Here is an 18,144-nt window from a genome sequence, read left to right on the forward strand (position 1 = left end):
AATAAAAAAAGCCCCTAAAAAAAAAAAAAAAAAATAAGAGAAACCCTCATTTATGCCACGTGATTGAAGGGACCCTGCCAGTCTCCTGAGCCTCTGTACACTCACTGCTTTCTTATATGCTGCCACTTAGTTCTGGACTTCCTGCGTTTGACCTTTCTGAGGAGGCCCCAGACAGGCCCAGAACTGTTGATTTGGCTTTCTGGCCCTTTCCGGGAAATCCTTGCTGGGTGCCCTGATGTAAAATTTCTCTGTACTGTTCAGTTCTGAGTGTTTCTTCACTCCAAAGCTCCTCCCTTTCTGCAGACTCTTTCCAGGATTAGGCGTGGTCCTGCCTCACTCTCTGCCTCCTTTCCTTCCACATTATGTGCTTATTGTTTTCTTTCTGGACATTTCATCACCCCTCTCCCTCTTTCTGGCCTCCAGAAAAACAGACTCCAATTCTCCAAGGAACAGAAGTACTGGCTTCTTGTAAACTGGCCTGACTGAATGGCAGATCTTGTCTACTAAGACAGGGGCAAAGGACATTTGGCCTTGTGACAGCTGTGGAGGGTGGGCTCATTCTGGATGCTGGACTTGCTGTCCTCATCGTCGCTGGAACGTCACGGAGCTTTCTTGGATCCAGACCTGTACTGGAGAATGGGGCCTTGCTCTCTGGAGGAGCAGCTCTGCTTGGCAGCCATTTTGATTAGTGACCTCCCTCTCCCAGTGTCTCTTTCTCGTTTGTGAGGATCATGGTGGTCCCTGAGTGCTATCTTCTCCTTGCCCAATGCTGGAGGTGTTTAGTCACGGAGCTTCTCCAGTTAACAGGTGTGAGTCCTGGCCCAAATTCCAAAGCCAGCCCATTTGGCTTCTGTACCTGGCTCCCTCATTTTCTATCAATATGATTATGGATGAGGTTCTTTGTGGCTCTGCCCTGGTTTACTAATCTGTAGAATGGGATGGGAGCAACAGTTCTCACCTGCAGGAGGGTGATCTATTAATTCCAGTTCTTTACTTCTCCACAGTAAAATTATATATTAACACTTTGCCATGGCTTCGAGGGAAGTAGGATGCACTTTGTCACCCCTTGACCTCAATCTCGGCCTCGGGACTTAGCTTGATTTATAGGATATTGCTGTTAATGTACCTCAAGTGGAGGATGGGATGGAAGTAGTTGGGCTTGCTTTCTTGCATGCATGTTGTTGTTACCACTAGTGGCTTTGCAACCTCTGTTCCTCAGAAAACCGAGACAAGGAGGTTGGCATGGTGCCAACAGCCCCTGCTCGTATCAGCCAGCCCCTAGCTGGCTAACAGACCTGAGTACCAGAAACAAATACTTATCACTGTGTGCCCCTGAGTTTGGGGGGATGTTGCTAAGCAGAATTTTTGTAGCCATAGTGGACACTACCTCCTAAGAACTGAATTGGAGATTGGCTCCATGGCCTGGTGGCTGTGGGAACCAGATTCAGCCTGGCCAATCTCATGGTTTGAGTCTCAGCCTGGCATCTGGAAGCACATACCCAGGGCCTGTGCATATTTATCCAAAGTCCCTGATAGAGTGGAGAGATGAAGGAGAAGGGGTTGTGGCATAACCATGCCCACAGGGTTTCTTTCTCCCAATTTCTCTCTCTCTGTGTCTCTGGCAAGTGTGTGCACCCACTGGCAAATAAAATAACAATACTAAAAAAAAATAACTGAGTCTGTTCCTGTAGTATGCTTCTGTTGTTACTGTAACAAATTTCTACAAACTCAGTGATTTAAAATTCGTTTACTGTCTTACAGTTCCATGGGTTAGAAGTCTGCCTGGGCTGAAATCATGGCCAAACGGCTGCAGTCCTTTCTGGAGAATCCATCTCCTTGCTTCTCTCAGCTTCTCGAGGCTGCCCCCAGCCCTTGGCTCGTGGCCTCCTTCTGCCTTCATGGCTGGCAATATCTCTCTCTGCCTTTCTTCCACAGTGACATCTCTGACTTTCCTTTTTATCTCTCTGTTTCATTTTTAAGGACCCCTCTGATGACATTGGACCCACAGAAATAATCCAGAATAGTTGTTTTAAGGTCAGCAAATTAGTAGCTTTATTTCCACTGCAGCTTTAATTTCCCCTTGCCATGTAACCTGACATATTCACAGACCTCAGGGATTAGGCTGTGAGTATTATTGGTGGCCAATGTTCTGCCTACCATAGGCCATCTCAGGCACTCAGAGGAGGACTTCATGTACACTAAATTCTATAGACATACTGCTGTTAATCAGCCTTGGCTTTTCCTCTGTTGGATGAGAATGAGATGTAGCCCCTCCTGTCATCCACAAGCTCCTCAGAAGGACTTTGTTTTACTGAACAGGCTGCCCCAGGAGACAGGGTTCATTCGCTCCTGGCCCCTAGGTTGACTGGAGGCAGTGAGTATATGAGACAGGAAGAGAGTGACTGACGTAAGTTTCCTAACTGGCTTTGGAGCAGCCCAGAGTTCTTTAGGATGATGATAACATTCCTGATTAATTATCATAACAAGCCTCCTGTTGTTCCCTGTCTGTGAGTAGGTGAAGCTGCCCCTCAGTAGACTGAGGTGAGGCCAGGCCAGAGCAGTCATATCTCCATATGCCCAGCTGGTTCCGTCCTTGCCTTTGACAGTGCCTTCTGATCTTCCCGCATACAGTGATTGCAGGGGGAAAAAAAACTTCCTGGCCTCATTGATACCAATTTGAAGGAAACAGCTGGCTTTTGCAGGGGCAAGAAAACAAAATCCAGTGTAAGTGATAATCTCTGGCCAGTCAGAGTTCTGTCTGAGTAACTGCTGGTGACTGTTGGATGCTTCAAAGGTGGTAGGAGGGTGTAAATTCCTACACATGGAAGATTAGCATCCAGGATATGGGTGGCCCTATCCAGTAGAAGGAGAGCTTGGGTGTGGGAGATTCCTGGATTTTCTGTTGCCACTGAAAAATGGATGATGCTCTATCAACCTCACTTTCTTTGCAGTGGCAAAGTCAAGTTGCTGGACGTCGCCTGCAGCCAAAGGAGGTACTGCCGCAGTGACCTGTGCTTAACTGAAGTTGGAGAGAACGATGCAAAGAACTTGGCAGTTCTTCGTCAGTCTTCAAACTTAGGAAGACCTGCCTCTTGGGGAGGTGGGGCATGAGCCCTACACACAGCTAGTTGAGGAGAAAGAGATCCTGGGACCCACCATGTTTTCCTGACTATTGCCACCTTGTTCCTGTCACCTGTTGACTGAAGCTCTGTTAATCCTTTTTTGAACAGGCCAGTTCTCCTTGTCCTCAAGACTCAGTTCTCCTTCGCTGCGGGGTGGTCAGTAGACTCTTGCTCTGTGCTTTGGGCACTTTCTGTTTAACTGGACAAACTCTGCAGATCTTGTGTGATTCATGGGTGTGCCTGGGAATGTAGGGTCTGGGTTTGCCAGGGACATGTGTCACAGAGTGGGGGAAATGCCCTGTGAGGGCTAATTCATTGTGTCAACTTGACTAGTTTATGGTACCAATGGTACGGTACCTAGGTTTGGGTCAAACATCAGCCTAGATGTCATGTCTCTGAAGGCCTTGTTTTTAGGTGAGATAAGCATTTATATTAGTAGACTTTGAATAAAGTCCATCCTCCTCCACAGTGTAGTTGGGCTTCATCCAATCAGTGGAAGGCCTTAAGAGAAAACAGGCTGAGATTCCTTGAGGAAGTTTGAATTCTGCCTCCGGACTGTTTTTGGACTACAGCAAAAACATCAGTGCTTCTAGAGGTCTCCAGCCTGCCAGCTGGCCTTGCAGAGTTCAGACCTGCCAAACCCCATAAGCATGTGAGAGCCAGTTCTTTCAAATCCTCCATACCCAATTTTCCCTTTCTGCTTCTCCCACCTCCTCTCCCCCTCTATTATCTCTCTCTATCCATACAAATACACACACACACACACACACACACACATATACACACACACACCATTGGTTCTCTTGTCTAAGGTAATTTATATGTCATTAAATGAAATAATATTAATACCTACTATATGGTAACAATAAAGACTAAACAGGACAATGAATGGAATGCTGTTAGTATAATGTAATGATGCCTGGTACAGTGTTCAACAAATAGTAACGGTTATTATGAAATTTGTACTTGTCTGCAAGCCATGGAGGGACAGGAATTAACTTTCTTTTTGCTGCACAGTAAACCACTCCCAAAATGTAGTGGCTTAAAATAACAATTTATTTTTCTCCTAGTTCTGCAGGTTGGTTGAGCTCTGCTGGATGGTTCTTCTGCACCATATGAAGTCATTTGGAGTCAGTGTGTGGTCACACTCAGTGGGGAGTCTGGTGCTTCAGCTGGGGTGACTGGAGTGGCTGGCAGCCTCTCTCTCTTCCTCAGTAGGAGTAGTCTAGCCCAACTTTCTTTACAGTATTGTATTTGATTCCAAGTGAGTAAGTGAAAGCCGCAAGGCTTCCTAAGGCTAGCAGCAGAACTAACACTGCCTTTCCACCATCTTCTACTGGTCAAAGTGGTCACAGACCAGCCCACATTCAAGGCAATGTGGACTCCAGTGCTTAATGGGAAAAACACCAAGCATGTGTAGAAATGTAAACGTTTCTGAGCATAGTCTACTCCAGGGAACAAGTTGTTGTTCAAGTTCATGCCTTTCAGTATCTACTCTGCTTAACCTCTCCAGTTAGTTTGGAACAAAAAAAAAATCTGGAGCCTGCCCTTCTTTTTCAAATCCTACCTCTGCAACTGACTAGCTGTGTGACATCAGGCAAGTTTCTTATTTCCACCATGCCTCAATTCCACATCAGGAAAATGGGGTTCTATTAGTGCTAGAGTTTGTGTAACGATTAACTGAAATAGGCATGTGTGTGTGTGTGTGTGTGTGTGTGTGTGTGGGCATGTCTATATGCATATGTGCCTACATGCATGTGTGAGTACAGGTGCACATGAATATGTATATGTGTTTATTCACATGCATATATTGGATCATTGGAAAAGTCATGACATATTTTTCTATGCAAAAATAAAAGTGATAACTTTTCTGATGACCCAATTTATTCTGCATGTATAGAGGGATATGTGCATATGTATGTGTGTGTATATATGTAGAAGTTGTTTGTCATCAAAAAGTTCAATGGAACTGTGTATTAGAAAAAACTATGTATGGAACTGTGTATTAGAAAAAACTGTGTATGGAGTTTGAAATTTTTTGCACCAAAATAAACTCATACTTTAATTTCATTTTTTCACAAACTTTTTTACATTTTTCACAAACTTTGTCTCATGTATATACATGTATATTTTGTGTGTGCGTGTGTGTGTATGAATTTTAGTGCATAGCTTATAGTCTGTTTCCTTGTTTGTGTGTATGTTTCCAACCTGCAGAGAATTCCCAGTCTACTTTCTCTGGGTCCAGTCCCAGTGTTCTTGGTGAACACTTTAAAATTGGACTTTGCAGTTGACCTTCAGCTGGGTATCGAGCAAAGGCCTCCTGACACCAACACTGGGTGTATTCTCCACACCTGAGTAGTTCCCAAGACTGCCCTTTGGAAGCATCAGAAGTATGTCAGTGGCTCTGGGTAACATGGACTTGCTCCTGGGCCCATCCCAGGCCTGCTGCATCCCAGAGTGAGATCTGGAGTCTGAACACTTCCCTAGAGCCCTGGTGATCTCAGTGGAGTCCTGCAGAAAAAGTGCAGGACACTGTTCCAATCCTTGGTGGAGCAGAGTTGCCTCTGCTCGTGCATGCTCTCCCTGCCTCTTTCCCCCCTCCCCCCAAGCAGTGCCTTTCTTAACTTTCCAATGAATTCCTTTTCTTTTTCCTTCCCTGAAATATCTGATACACTCTACTCACAACCATGGTTCCAGAGGAGTACAGAGTGTTAGCCAACTTTGGCTCTGGGGCAGCCAGTGCACCCTGGACCTCCTTCCTTATCTGATGAATTGATTTTCCCGAAGGCATAGCTTCTGGGTGATGAGAGCCCATTGAGCTGTTAGGTCCCTGAGGCCTTTCCACTAAGGGAAAAACAACTGCCTTTTATCCAGCGTCTAACAAGGTCTTCAAAACTTTATGGAAAATGCGTATTGTGGAAAAGCTAACTATGGCTTTAAAATATGTTTGCTTTAACCAAAGCAAAATGTATTTGCTCCCAAATCAGCTCATACTTTAATTCCATTTTTCAGCTAACTAAAGTGCCCTCGTACAGTTGCTCTCATTCTCACCTTTCCGGGAAGATTCTATTATCCTGGAGCTAGGAGACGATAAATGCCGTACAAGAGGGCACAAAGCCAGGATTCAAACCTTTGTCTGCGAACAGGGAAGTCTTTTCTTTCTCTGCTATAGCAGAAACAACATCCCTGTGATTTGTTTTCAGGGCTGAAGGTCCCAAATACTTTTCTTTAATGTATATGAACAAAATCTTGCAGAGAAATTCTGTCCAGTATAAAATGAACAGACTGTCCTTGGAGTTATGAACAGCGCCAGGAAGTCAGGAACCGCCTGGCACTGACTGACTTGGAAGGCCCATAATCAAGCGCGAGCGCCCTCAGAGACACAGTGACCTGAAATACGGCTGCTCACTGCCTCGCTCTGCTCAGTCTTTCTGTTCGTAAACATGTTTTCTTCCCAGTGTTGGCATCCATCATGGTTTAAATTCCAGGTTGTCAGCCCTTAGAGAAAGGGGTTCAGGTCTCGGCAGTAGACCTCCCCTGTCATGTGCGGGGCCTCGCCTTGTGCAGAATGCTTCGCAAACCTTAGCGCATGCTCACTGCTGCCTCGAGAGGCTGCTGCTCTGAGGATGAGGAAAACAAAGGCTCACATTGGTGGGGTCACCTGCCTGGCCCTCAGTCTGAACAGCAGCCTCATCAAGGATACAGGAGCACTGCTGTTCAGCTGACCATCATGTGAGTTGTGTCAAGTGCAGTCCCAGGCTGCATTTTGATTGTGGAAGAGACTACACCTTGCTTCACGAGCTCCCCGGTCTTCTCTGTGACTGTCTAGAACATCTGCACCAGCAAGTGAATTAATGCATTTTCCTGACCAGCTTCCACGGAACAGGGAGCCCTCCCTGTCTTGTCTATCTCAATTCTACAGTGCATAGCCTTTCCCTGGTTTGTCATAGATCCTCCCTGGGAATGTATTGGATAAAGTAATGGTGGTGATCCCACGTCACCAGTCAGACCACTTCGTGATTATTGCACTCCTGTGGGTACCAGTTTGACCTTATTTCTTATTCCAAAGCGCTAAGTACCTCTTCTGGAAAAAGCTAAACAAACTCGTTATCTATCAGTCAGAGGGGACTAGATGGTCCGGTATGCTTGCACTTGCATGCATGTGTGTAAGTAACAGGATGGTAGTACACACATCAGTTTATAAATAGCTCTGACGAAACACATGATAAATATCTTTCCGCATCAACACGAGCACCTCCACTTCATCACCGTTTGATTGCTGGGGCCCAGCATCACTGTTGTTCAGGCATCAGTGGCAAAACTCTTCCAACTTTTATAAGCGCCTGGGGCAGACTATGAATTCATCCTGACACTTATGAACATGCTTCCATAAATAATCTTTTTCTCTGTCTCTCTCTCTCTTTTTTTTTTTTGAGAGAATTCTGCTATAGGGCATGTGCGCTTGCCAGAGAGATAGACAGAAAGTGAGAAATCACCTTCGGGGGGATGGCCATGCCACCATCCCTTCAGGATTTTGGGCACACATGCACATGTGCCCAGTGTGAGTTTAAGCTGCCAGGTGTGGGAGTCCAGCGACATAACCATTACACAATCTGCTAGTCCCAGTTTTTACATTTTTTAATGGCCAAGGGGAAAAAAAACCACAATGTTTTATGATACATGAAAATTACATGAAATGAAAATTTCTGTGTCCATAAGTAAAACTGTATTGAGACACAGCCTCTCTCCATTAAAAAAAACTATATATGTATATTTTATATTATATATATATATATACATACAAATAAAAGCATGGGTTTATTTTTGTTGTTGTTGTTATTGGATCCTCCCAATGGGGTACAGCGTACATTTTATTTATTTATTTATTTACTTACTTACTTAAATTTATATTTAATCACATCTAGCCTTACAGTGCACAATGTTGCTTTTTCCAGCATGAATACCATGCATATCAGTCAAGATAGAGACATGACTATATACATTCTCATCAGCACATAGCTGTTCATTTTCTGTCAATTAAACATCCTTTTCTTTTCTTCCCATTCCCCTCCCTCTGTAACCCACCCCTATATTACCCCATTCTTATTATGTCTAGTATCTACCATTGCCCTCCCAACTACTGTACCTTCCAAACTTTCAGTTTCTACTATAGAGCACAGACATTCGAAATATATTGAGTGGGGGCATACAGAGTCTCTTTCATAGTCTGACTTGTTTCACTTAGCATTAAGTCTTCCCTATTTGTCAACTGTGTATCAGATATCAGGGTCTTCTTGTCTTTAATGGCTAACTGTTATTCCATCGAGTATATATGCTACAGTTTTTTCAATCCAATCATCTATTTTTCTTTTATTTATTTATTTATTTATTGGAGAGGTTTTTACTATAGGGTGCATGCACTCGCCAGACAGACAGAGAGAGACAGAGAGACAGAAAGCGAGAAATCACCCCCCAGGGGGGATGGTCACGCCACAATCCCTTCTCCTCCATTATCCTCTCGGGATCTTGGGCACACACGCACACGCGCCTGGCATGAATTTTAAGCCACCGGATCCGGGACGTGAACCGCGGTCGACTACATGGGAGTCCAGTGACATAGCCATTACGCTAACTGCTGGTTCCCGAATCATCTATTTTTGGATATTTGGATGGATTCCATGTCCTAGTGATTATAAATAATGCTGCAATAAACATGGATGTACAAGTGTTTTTCTGACTGGGGGTTTTTCTATCCTTTGGGTAAATACTTAGAGTGGAACTACTGGGTCATATGGTAGTTCTATTTGTAGGTTTCTGAGGAATCTCCATGTTATCCTCCAAAATGGTTGTACTAACTTGCATTTCCCCCAACAGTATAGGAGAGTTCCCCTTTCACCACAGCCTCACCAGCACTTATCATTTTTTAAATTTAAGTCATTCTGACTGGGGTTAAGTGGTATCTCATTATGGTTTTGATTTGTATTTCCTTTATGATAAAAGATGTTGAGCATGTTTTTATATGCTTTGGGGCTATTCATATGTCTTCTTCAGAGAATTCTCTGTTTAGCTTCTTTTTCCATCTTTTAATTGGATTGATAATTTTTTTGTGGGTAAGCTCCTTGAGTTCCCTCAGTCCCTTATCTGAGGTAATAGTTGGCAAATATATTCTCCCACTCTGAGGGTTGTCTTTTCACTCTTACTTATTCTTTCCTTTGCTGTGCAGAAGCTTTTCAGCCTAATATAGTCCCATTTGTCTATTTTTGGGACATATTGTCTGTGCCTTAGGGGTCTTTTTAAAGAAGTCTTTGCCTGCTCAAAGATCTCCTAGAGTTTTTTCTGTGCTTTCCACCAGTATTTTTATAGCTTGAGGTTTTATGTTTAGATCCTCAATCTATTTTGAGTTAATTTTTGTTAGTTTTTTAGTTAATTTTTGTTAGTGGTGAGAGATGAGGATCCAGTTTCATTCTTTGGTAGGGTAGATGACTATCCAGTTCTCCTAACATCATTTACTGAAGAGATTTTTTTTTTTCCCACTGGATTGTGTTCTGCCCTTTGTCAAAGATCAGTTGGCTGTATGTTTTGGGGTTTCTTTGAGGGTTCTCAGTTCTGTTCCATTGATCTACCTGTCTGTTTTTGTGCATGCTGTTTTAATCATCACAGCTTTGTAATATGTTTTGTTTTTTGTTTTTGTTTTTGGAGAGGTTTTCGCTATAGGACTTGTGCGTTCGCCAGACAGAGACGGAGAGACAGAAAGTGAGAAATCACCCCCCAGGGGGGATGGCCATGCCGCAATCCCTTCTTCTCCATTCTCTTCTCAGGATCTTGGGCACACGCCTGGTTTGAGTTTAAGCTGCCGGGTCCGGGACTCGAACCACGGTCGACTACGTGGGAGTCCAGCGACATAGCCATTACGCTAACTGCTGGTCCCTCGTAATATGTTTTGAGGTTGAGAAGTGAGATGCCTCCTACTTAATTCCCCTTTCACAGTATCACTTTGGTGATATAGGGACTTTTATGCTTCCAGACAAATTTTATGATTGTTTTTTCTGTTTCTGTGAGGGATATTTCTGGTAGTTTGATTGGGATTGCATTAAATTTGTAGATTAATTTGGGTAGGATTGACATCTTGATTATATTAATTCTTCCAATCCAGGAACATGGGATGTTTTTCCACTTTTTTTTTTAATCATTTTTAATTTTTTTTTTTTATGTTTTGCAATTTTTCTTGTAGAAATCCTTGACATCTTGGGTAAGGTTATTCCTAGATATCTTATTGGTTTTGCGACTATTGTAAATGGAATTTCCTTCTTCAATTCTGTCTCAGTTTGTCCATTGTTCCTGTATAAAAATGCTATAGATTTTTGTATGCTGATTTTGAATTCTGCCACTTTACTATATTCACTTATCATGTCCAAGAGCTTTTTTTGTGGACTATTTTAGATTTTTGTATAGCACCATATCATCTGCAAATAGAGATAGTTTCACTTTGTTTCCTATTTAGATCCCTTTTACTCGCTTGCCTAATTGCATTGACTGGAACTTCCAGTAATATGTTAAAAAGGAGTAGAGAAAGTGGACACTCTTGTTTTGTTCCAGTTTTTAGTGGAAAAACTTTCAGCTTTTCCCATTCAGTATGATTTTAGATATGGGTTTTTTATATATAGCTTTTATTGTGTTGAGGAATGCCCCTTCTATGTCTATTTTGCTGAGAGTCTTAATTATGAAGGGATGCTTTTATCAAATGCTTTTTCTGTATTGATTAAATAGATCAGATGGTTTTAATCTTTCCTTTTGTTAATGTAATATATTACATTTATTGTTTTATGTGTGTTGAACCAGCCTTGCGTTACTGGAATAAAGCCTCCTTGATCATGGTGTATAATCTTCTTGATATGTTGTTGAATACAATTTGCTAGTATCTATTTGAGAATTTTAGCATCCATATTCATTAGGGACATGGGTCTGAAGTTTTCTTTTTTTGCCATGTCCTTGTCTTGTTTTGGAATTAAGATGATGGAGGCTTCATAGAATGAATTCAGAAGGGTTCTTTCATTCTGAATTTTTAGAAATAGTTAAGGAGGGGTTGGCAGGTTGTGTGATAATTAATGTGCTGGACATCCCCAGCTAATTGCAGTTTGAATCCTGGACCTTGCAGCTTTGTTTTTTATGTCCCCCTCACCCCCACCCCCTGTCTTTCTGTGATCAAATTAAAATTAAATAAATAACTTAAAAAAAAAAAGTTTAAGGAGAATTGGGGTTAATTCTTTAAAGATGTTGTAGAATTCAGAAGTAAAGCCATCAGGGACCAGCAGTTAGCATAATGGCTATGTCACTGGACTCCCACGTAGTCGACCGCAGTTCAAGTCCCGGACCCGGCTGCTTCAACTCATGCTAGGCGCGTGTGCCCGAGATCCCGAGAGGAGAATGAAGGAGAAGGGATTGCGGCGTGGCCATCCCCCCTGGGGGGTGATTTCTTGCTTTCTGTATCTCTGTCTCTCTACCTGGCAAGCGCACATGCCCTAAATCAAAAACCTCTCCAAAAAAAAAAAAAAAAAAGAAGAAGTAAAGCCATCAGGACCTGGGCTCTTCCTTCTTGGGAAACTATTACTGATTCAATCTCATTGCTTTTTATGGGTCCATTCAGACTTTCTATTTCTTCCTGGTTCAATCTTGGTAAGTTATACATGTCCAGAAATATATTCATCTCATCTAGGTTTTCTTGTTTGTTCGTATGTAGTCAGTCACTCAGTATTTTCTGATGATATTTTGCATTTCTCTTATATCCATTGTAACTATGCCTGTTTCTTTGCTGATTTGATTTATCTGGTTTCTTTCTCTGTTCTTGTTGATTAATCTAGCTAAACGTGTGCCAATTTTGTTTGTCTTCTCAAAGAACCAACTTTTGGTTTTGTTTATTTTCTGTATAGTTCTTTTATTCTCTATTTCATTTATTTCTGCTCAAATCTTTACTATATCTTTCTCCTGGAGTTGTTTTGGGTCCTTTGTTGTTGTTTTTCCAGTTCTCTGAGTTGAGTCGTTGTTAGGTTGTTTATTTGCCACCTTTCTGCCTTTTTCTTGTGGGTACTAATTGCTAAAACTTCCTTCTTATAACTGCTTTTGCTATGTCCCATAGGTTATAAACACTTGTTTGTTCATTATCACTACTTTCTATGAACTTTTTGATTTCAGTCTTAATTTCTCCCGTAGTTGTAGTCATTTAGAAGTACTTTGTTTAGTTTCCATGTGTTTGTGAATTTTTGAAGGCTTTCTGTAGTTGATTTCACGTTTGATTCCATCATGGTCAGAAAAAGTGCTCGATACAATGATACAATTTCCATACCTTTGAATTTGTAAAGGCTTGTTTGTGCCCTATTATGTGGTCAGTCTTTGAAAATGTTCCATGTGGAGGTGAGAAAAATGTATATTTTCTGGTAGTTGTGTGGAATACTCTGTAGATGTCTGTCAAGGCCATTTCATGTATGGTGTCATTTAGATCTTGTATCTCTCTCTTTATTGTTTATCTAGATGATCTGTCCAGAGGAGACAGTGGGATATTGAGATCCCCTACAATTCAAACTGTGTTGCAGTCTATCTCTCCCTTGAGATCTAACAGTTTCTTTTTGATGTATTTAAGTGCTCCACTGTTGAGTGCATAAATATTTACAAGTGTTATATCTTCTTGGTGAACAAGTCCTTTCTGTACTATGCAATGTCTTTCTGTGTCTCTTCTTACATCTTTCATCTTAAAGTCTATTATCAGTATTGCTACCTCAGGCGTTGTTTTGGTTTCCATTTGCATGGAATATCTTTTTCCAGCCCTTCATTTCCAGTCTATGCGTGTCCTTATCAGTGAGGTGTGTTTCTTGTAAATAGCACATAGATGACTTCAGTTTTTGTATCCATTCAGCCAGTCTGTGTCTTTTAATGGGAGAATTTAATCCACTAGCATTCAATGTTATTATTGCTATTTGTGGATTTATACTTGTTTTTTTGTTAGCCATTTTCTCAGTTGTTTCTTGTTCTCTTATTTCTGTTTGTCTCTCTTTAGTTATCCTGCTACAGTACTTCTGTAGAGCTGGTCTAGTATTAGTGAATTCTTTTAGTTTTTGTTTATCTGAGAATACTTTTATTTGTCCTTCCCATTTGAAGGATAATCTTGCTAGATATAGTATTCTTGGTTGAAATTGCTTTTCTTTTAATGTTTTGAATATATCTTCCCATTTCTCCTTGCCTACATTATTTCAGTTGAGAGGTCTGATGTTGGCCTAATGGGATCACCTTTATAAGTAACCTGATGTTTCTCCCTTGTCATTTTTAGAATGCTGTCTTTTTCTTTAATTTTTACCAATCTGGCTGTCATGTGCCAGGAGCACGATCTTTTTATGTTGATTCTATTTGGGATCCTTTTTATATTCTTGGGTCTGAATTTCGCCGTGTTTCTCTATATTTGGAAATTTTTCCGATAATATTTTATTAAAGAGGTTTTTCATGCTTTTAGCAGCTTCTTCACCTTCTGGAATACCCATTATATGGATATTTGGGTGTTTCATGGTGTGTAGAATTTCCTATATGCCATATGTTGTTGTCTTTTTTTTTTTTTTTTTTAGTGATTTGGTCTGTATTGGAGACTTTGTCTTCAAGGTCAGAAATTCTTTCTCCTACATGGTCCAATCTGCTGTTAATGCTTTCTAGGGAGATTTTAATTTCTTATACTGTATTCTTCATTTCCAGAAATTTTGTTTTATTCTTTTTTAGGGTGTCTGTTTCTTCATAAATTCCTCTTTCATGTCGTGAAATGATTTTCTCACTTCCTGGAACTGCTTGTCTGTTTTCTCTTGCATCTCATTGAGTTTTGTCACCGTGAATATTTGGAATTCTTTGTCGGACATTTCTGTATATTTCTCTGTGCTATTGATTGTTGGTGAGGGGCTACTATGCCCACCTGATGGAGAGTTACCACCATGTTTTCTCATGTTTCTTTGAGATTTGTGCTGATTCCTAGTCACCGGATACAGTATTCTATTTTTTCTATTAATTGGAGTTTACCCTGTAGTATTGGTAGAGGAAATTTTACCCTTAGTTCCGGTGTGTTCCTGTTGGGAGGCTCTGTCTCCCAGGTCAGAGCAGTTATGTATAACTTCAGGGGCTCAGCTCCTCTACCAAACATCTTGATAAGGCGGTCGCAAGCTAAGAACATATACCTTAGTGAAGATGATTAAGTCACGCACTGCACAAATTGGTGTACCAAAAATCCTAAAGTTACTCCCAGGACCTAAGCACAGATTCACCCAAGAAGACCTGCCCAGGCCAGACTCAAGTCTCCTGGAGGGTGGGCTTACCCAGCTGGCTAGAGTGGTGGGCAACAGAGTCATGAAAGTTTCAAAGTTGCTCCCAGTCCCCGAGTGTGGACTCACCCAAGGTCTGCCCCTTGAAAATATATTTTAAAAAAATTTTCTGATGTGGAAACGTCTCATGGGAATACCTTCCTAGACACCAGTTATGCTCCACAGGTGGTATGGAGTTCAAGGGTCACTCTGCCAAATGCTTCTTCCATTGAAATTCTGCTGAAGTAGGGCCAGCCTATGGTGTGGGGGGTTACGGTGGCTGACTCCCACATAGCCAACTGTGGTTCAAGTCCTGAACATGGGGACTTGGAAAAAAACACTGGGCATGTGTGCATGCATGTGTAAAATCTCAAGAGGAGAATGGAGAACAAGGGGATTGTAGTGTGACCACCCCCCCTACCCCCAGGGGCTGCATTTTCACTTCCTATCTTTCTCTGGGAAGCACCTGTGCCCAATAGCAAATTTAAGGGAAAAAATGTTTCACTGAAGCAAAAGTGTTGTCTTCCCCACTAATCACAACTGTCTCCACTTTTGTTGCTCTTGATTTTTTTAACTGCTTTATTGAGAGATAATTCACTTATTATACAATTTACCAATCTTAGAACATTTTTATCACCTCAAAAAGAAAGTCTTTACCCTTTAGCTATCACCTTCCAGTCTCCCTTTGACCCCTAGTCTTAAGCAACCATTAATCTACTCTCCCTCACTGTAGATTTGCCCATTGTAATCATTTCAGGAAACAGAACTACATGACATGCCGTGTTTTGTGACTGGCTTTTTATCTTAGCATGTTTTCAAGGTTTATTCCCATTGTAATATGCATTAGTGTTTTGGGTTTGTTTTGTATCATTTTTTTATCTTTTTCTTTTTTTATCATCTTCAGCATTGAACATTACATTATGTTTTACACATTTGTTATTCTACTAGTTTTTTAGAGATACTTATTAAAATGTCCATGATTTTATACCCTGCAGTGATACACCATTCATAGTCTCTTCCTCTCGTTCATTCTTTTTACACCTAAAAAATATTTCATTGCATGGAGAGCCCCCTTTTTGTTTATTCATTCATTGGGTGCCCAGCACTGGGTAGTTTCCACTTCTTGGCTGTTGCGATTATGTTGCCCAAAAGATTCATGTGCATGTTTCTGTGTGGAAGCGTATTTTCATTCACAGAGGTACGTACACAGCTAGGAGTGCAATTGCTAAGCCTCTGTTCACCACATGTAGTCTTTGAGGAGCTGTGTGACAGTGGTCTCAAGTGCCAGGATTGGTTTATATTCCCCTGGGAGCTCCCTCCCTGCTGATGCCATGGGCTCATCTTTAAACATATAGCATGATTCCACTGATGGGAATTTTTTAGGCATGCAGAATCAGTCCGGAGTGCCATAAATCAGTACTGTGGTTGCCTCTGCTAGGAGGACAGAGACAGCTGGGAAGGCTCCAGACACCTGGGTGAGGGGCTGGTCTGTGTTTGGGCACTTGGATGCATCTGGATAGATGCATTTGTCAAAACTCATCCAATTGGTAGTTAAGAATTGGGCATTTCACTCAGTGTGAATTATGCATCGTTTAAGAAGAATTACATATGAGAAAACATAGATGGAAGGGGAAAAGGAAAATACATGTATTTTAATTACCTCCTGACAGGACTAGCTGCTTGTCATATCCACAGTCCTGGGAAGTCAGGGCCTGTGCCTGGCAGGCAAGGCCAAATGTAAAAAAAAAGCAACAAAGGTGCTCTAAGTGATGTGATTAACTACATCTCTATAGGGAGCCTAGTTAACACCAGGGGGGAGGGAAGGAAGCTATTTTTCACTTTCCCAACTAGAAGATGCCTGAGAGCAGTCAGGAGGACATTTAGGACGACTCCTTGTGGTGAGGGAGGGGCCCTCCACTTAGTAGGGCTGCAGTTACTGTTAGTATTAAGAAAAAAAAAAATTAAAAATCAATTTCTTTCAGTTTTTGCAAAACCTATTCTTTATTTTCATCTGTGAAAACAAGACCAACCTGATTTTTTTCTAGCATGTTTTTCAAAGCTGCGCCATCCACCAGAACACAGTGTTCATATAGAACACTTTCAAACTTTCCCAAATGTTTTTGTGTCAGAGGAACTGGCAGTAGGAAGCACGCCGAAAAGAAGTGAGAGAAATTTTTCTCTGGTTTTTAGAATCTGCGAAGAAATGTTCGAACATAAATTGACCTAAATTCACAGAAAATTTAAACTGGACAAGCTTCACTAATTATTCACATTTTTAAAATCAGCTTGTGGAGGGGCTAGCAGGTGGCATGGCAGTTAATGTTAGGGTGATCTGTGTCACAGACTGTGAAAGAATTCACAGACTCAGTAAGTGGATAGAAATAGTTTATTACTCACTTTGCCAAGGGAGGAGAGGGCGAGATGTGAAAGTTGCTTGGCCCCTAAGGGTGGAGGCCGGGGACTTTTAAGAGACTTAGAGTATGTTTATTAAGGTAGTCTTGAGACAGATGTCATGTGGATCTTTTCCTACATCTGGGTTGTTCAGTTGTTATCTCTGGGTGAGTCAGCCATCTGCACTAAAATCAAGCAGCCTTCCTTTCTTTCCTTCTTTCAAGTGGAAATCTTCCTCTGATACCAAGGAATTCCCCACTAGGGCATGGCCCCTCTTACATGACCAACCAGACCAGGTCTGACCCTTTAGGCTTTTCTCCCTGCCCTGCCAAGGGTACTCAAGGTCTCAAGGGGGACCTTGTTTTCCCTCTAGCAAAGCCCAAATAACCAAGGATTGGTCCTTCAAAAAGAAAAAGAAAGAAACTGCCCAAGGTATCCATGAAACTTTGAAAGTGCCCTTCATATTGTGGTAGGTAGGTAGTCAGCCATGAGCGGGCAGTCCTAAGAGAAAAGCGAAAGGCTCACCTAGCCCTGGGCACCAGGAGGGCGAGGCAATTTGCCATGTTCCTTCCTTGGGGCCTGAGGGAAGCATACAGGGATGATTCTTAGATTTTTCTCTTATCAAAAAGACCCAACCAGCATTTTGGTCAACACCCTAATCCCCAAGTAAGCATTTTGGTCAGCGCCCTAATTCCCACCAGGTCAATGCCCTAATTCCCACTAGGACGACGAATTAATTAGGTAGTCTAATTAAACAACCTGGCTCACACCGGGCATGATCAATAAGGTAATCAAATTCCTCATTCCTTAACTGTGAGAGAAGTGCGCAAGCGCAGGAGAAAACGCGTGGATTCTAATTCAAAGGAAGGACGGAGGTAGTATGACGGACCTCCCACCAATAAATATTCATGATCACCTCTAGTAATAAAGGCAATAATTAACCAGTTTCAAGCGCAGTTGCCGCCTGGCCATCTGCCCGCCCAAGAGCCTTTTTGGTGTACTTTCCTTTCTTTCCTGTTAAACCTTCTCTTCTACCTACTTCATTCATGGTTGCAGTTTCATTTTGTGTCTAGGGACAGTTCTCTAATTTTAGGTATCGGGACCCAAAGAACCAAGGACCTCACAGCACAGCTCGACATTCTCCCATCTGTTAACAATATCAAAATGTCTTGCAATATTTGGGGTTGGGACTAATATGTCCTTTCTCTTAAGGTGTTGGACTCCCATGTGGCCAATGTGGTTCGAGTCCTGGCAGCTTGAAAATCATGCTGGTTGTGTGTGTGTGTGTGTGTGTGTGTGTGTGTGTG

At 41.9% G+C, this 18,144-nt stretch overlaps 1 long non-coding RNA gene across 2 annotated transcripts in view; it reads left to right on the forward strand.

Moving 5' to 3' along the window:
* The window catches only part of LOC102503142 (uncharacterized), a 262,112-nt gene extending 257,469 nt beyond the window's left edge, over window positions 1-4,643 (forward strand). For both annotated transcript variants that reach the window (XR_335720.3, XR_003550738.1), the window contains exon 4: window positions 2,952-4,643. This is a non-coding gene — a long non-coding RNA (uncharacterized LOC102503142). The remainder of the gene's footprint in view (window positions 1-2,951) is intronic.
* Window positions 4,644-18,144: the final 13,501 nt, after the last annotated feature.

This window comes from Tupaia chinensis, unplaced genomic scaffold (assembly GCF_000334495.1).
Source record: "Tupaia chinensis unplaced genomic scaffold, TupChi_1.0 Scaffold000513_1, whole genome shotgun sequence".
NCBI lineage: Eukaryota > Metazoa > Chordata > Mammalia > Scandentia > Tupaiidae > Tupaia > Tupaia belangeri.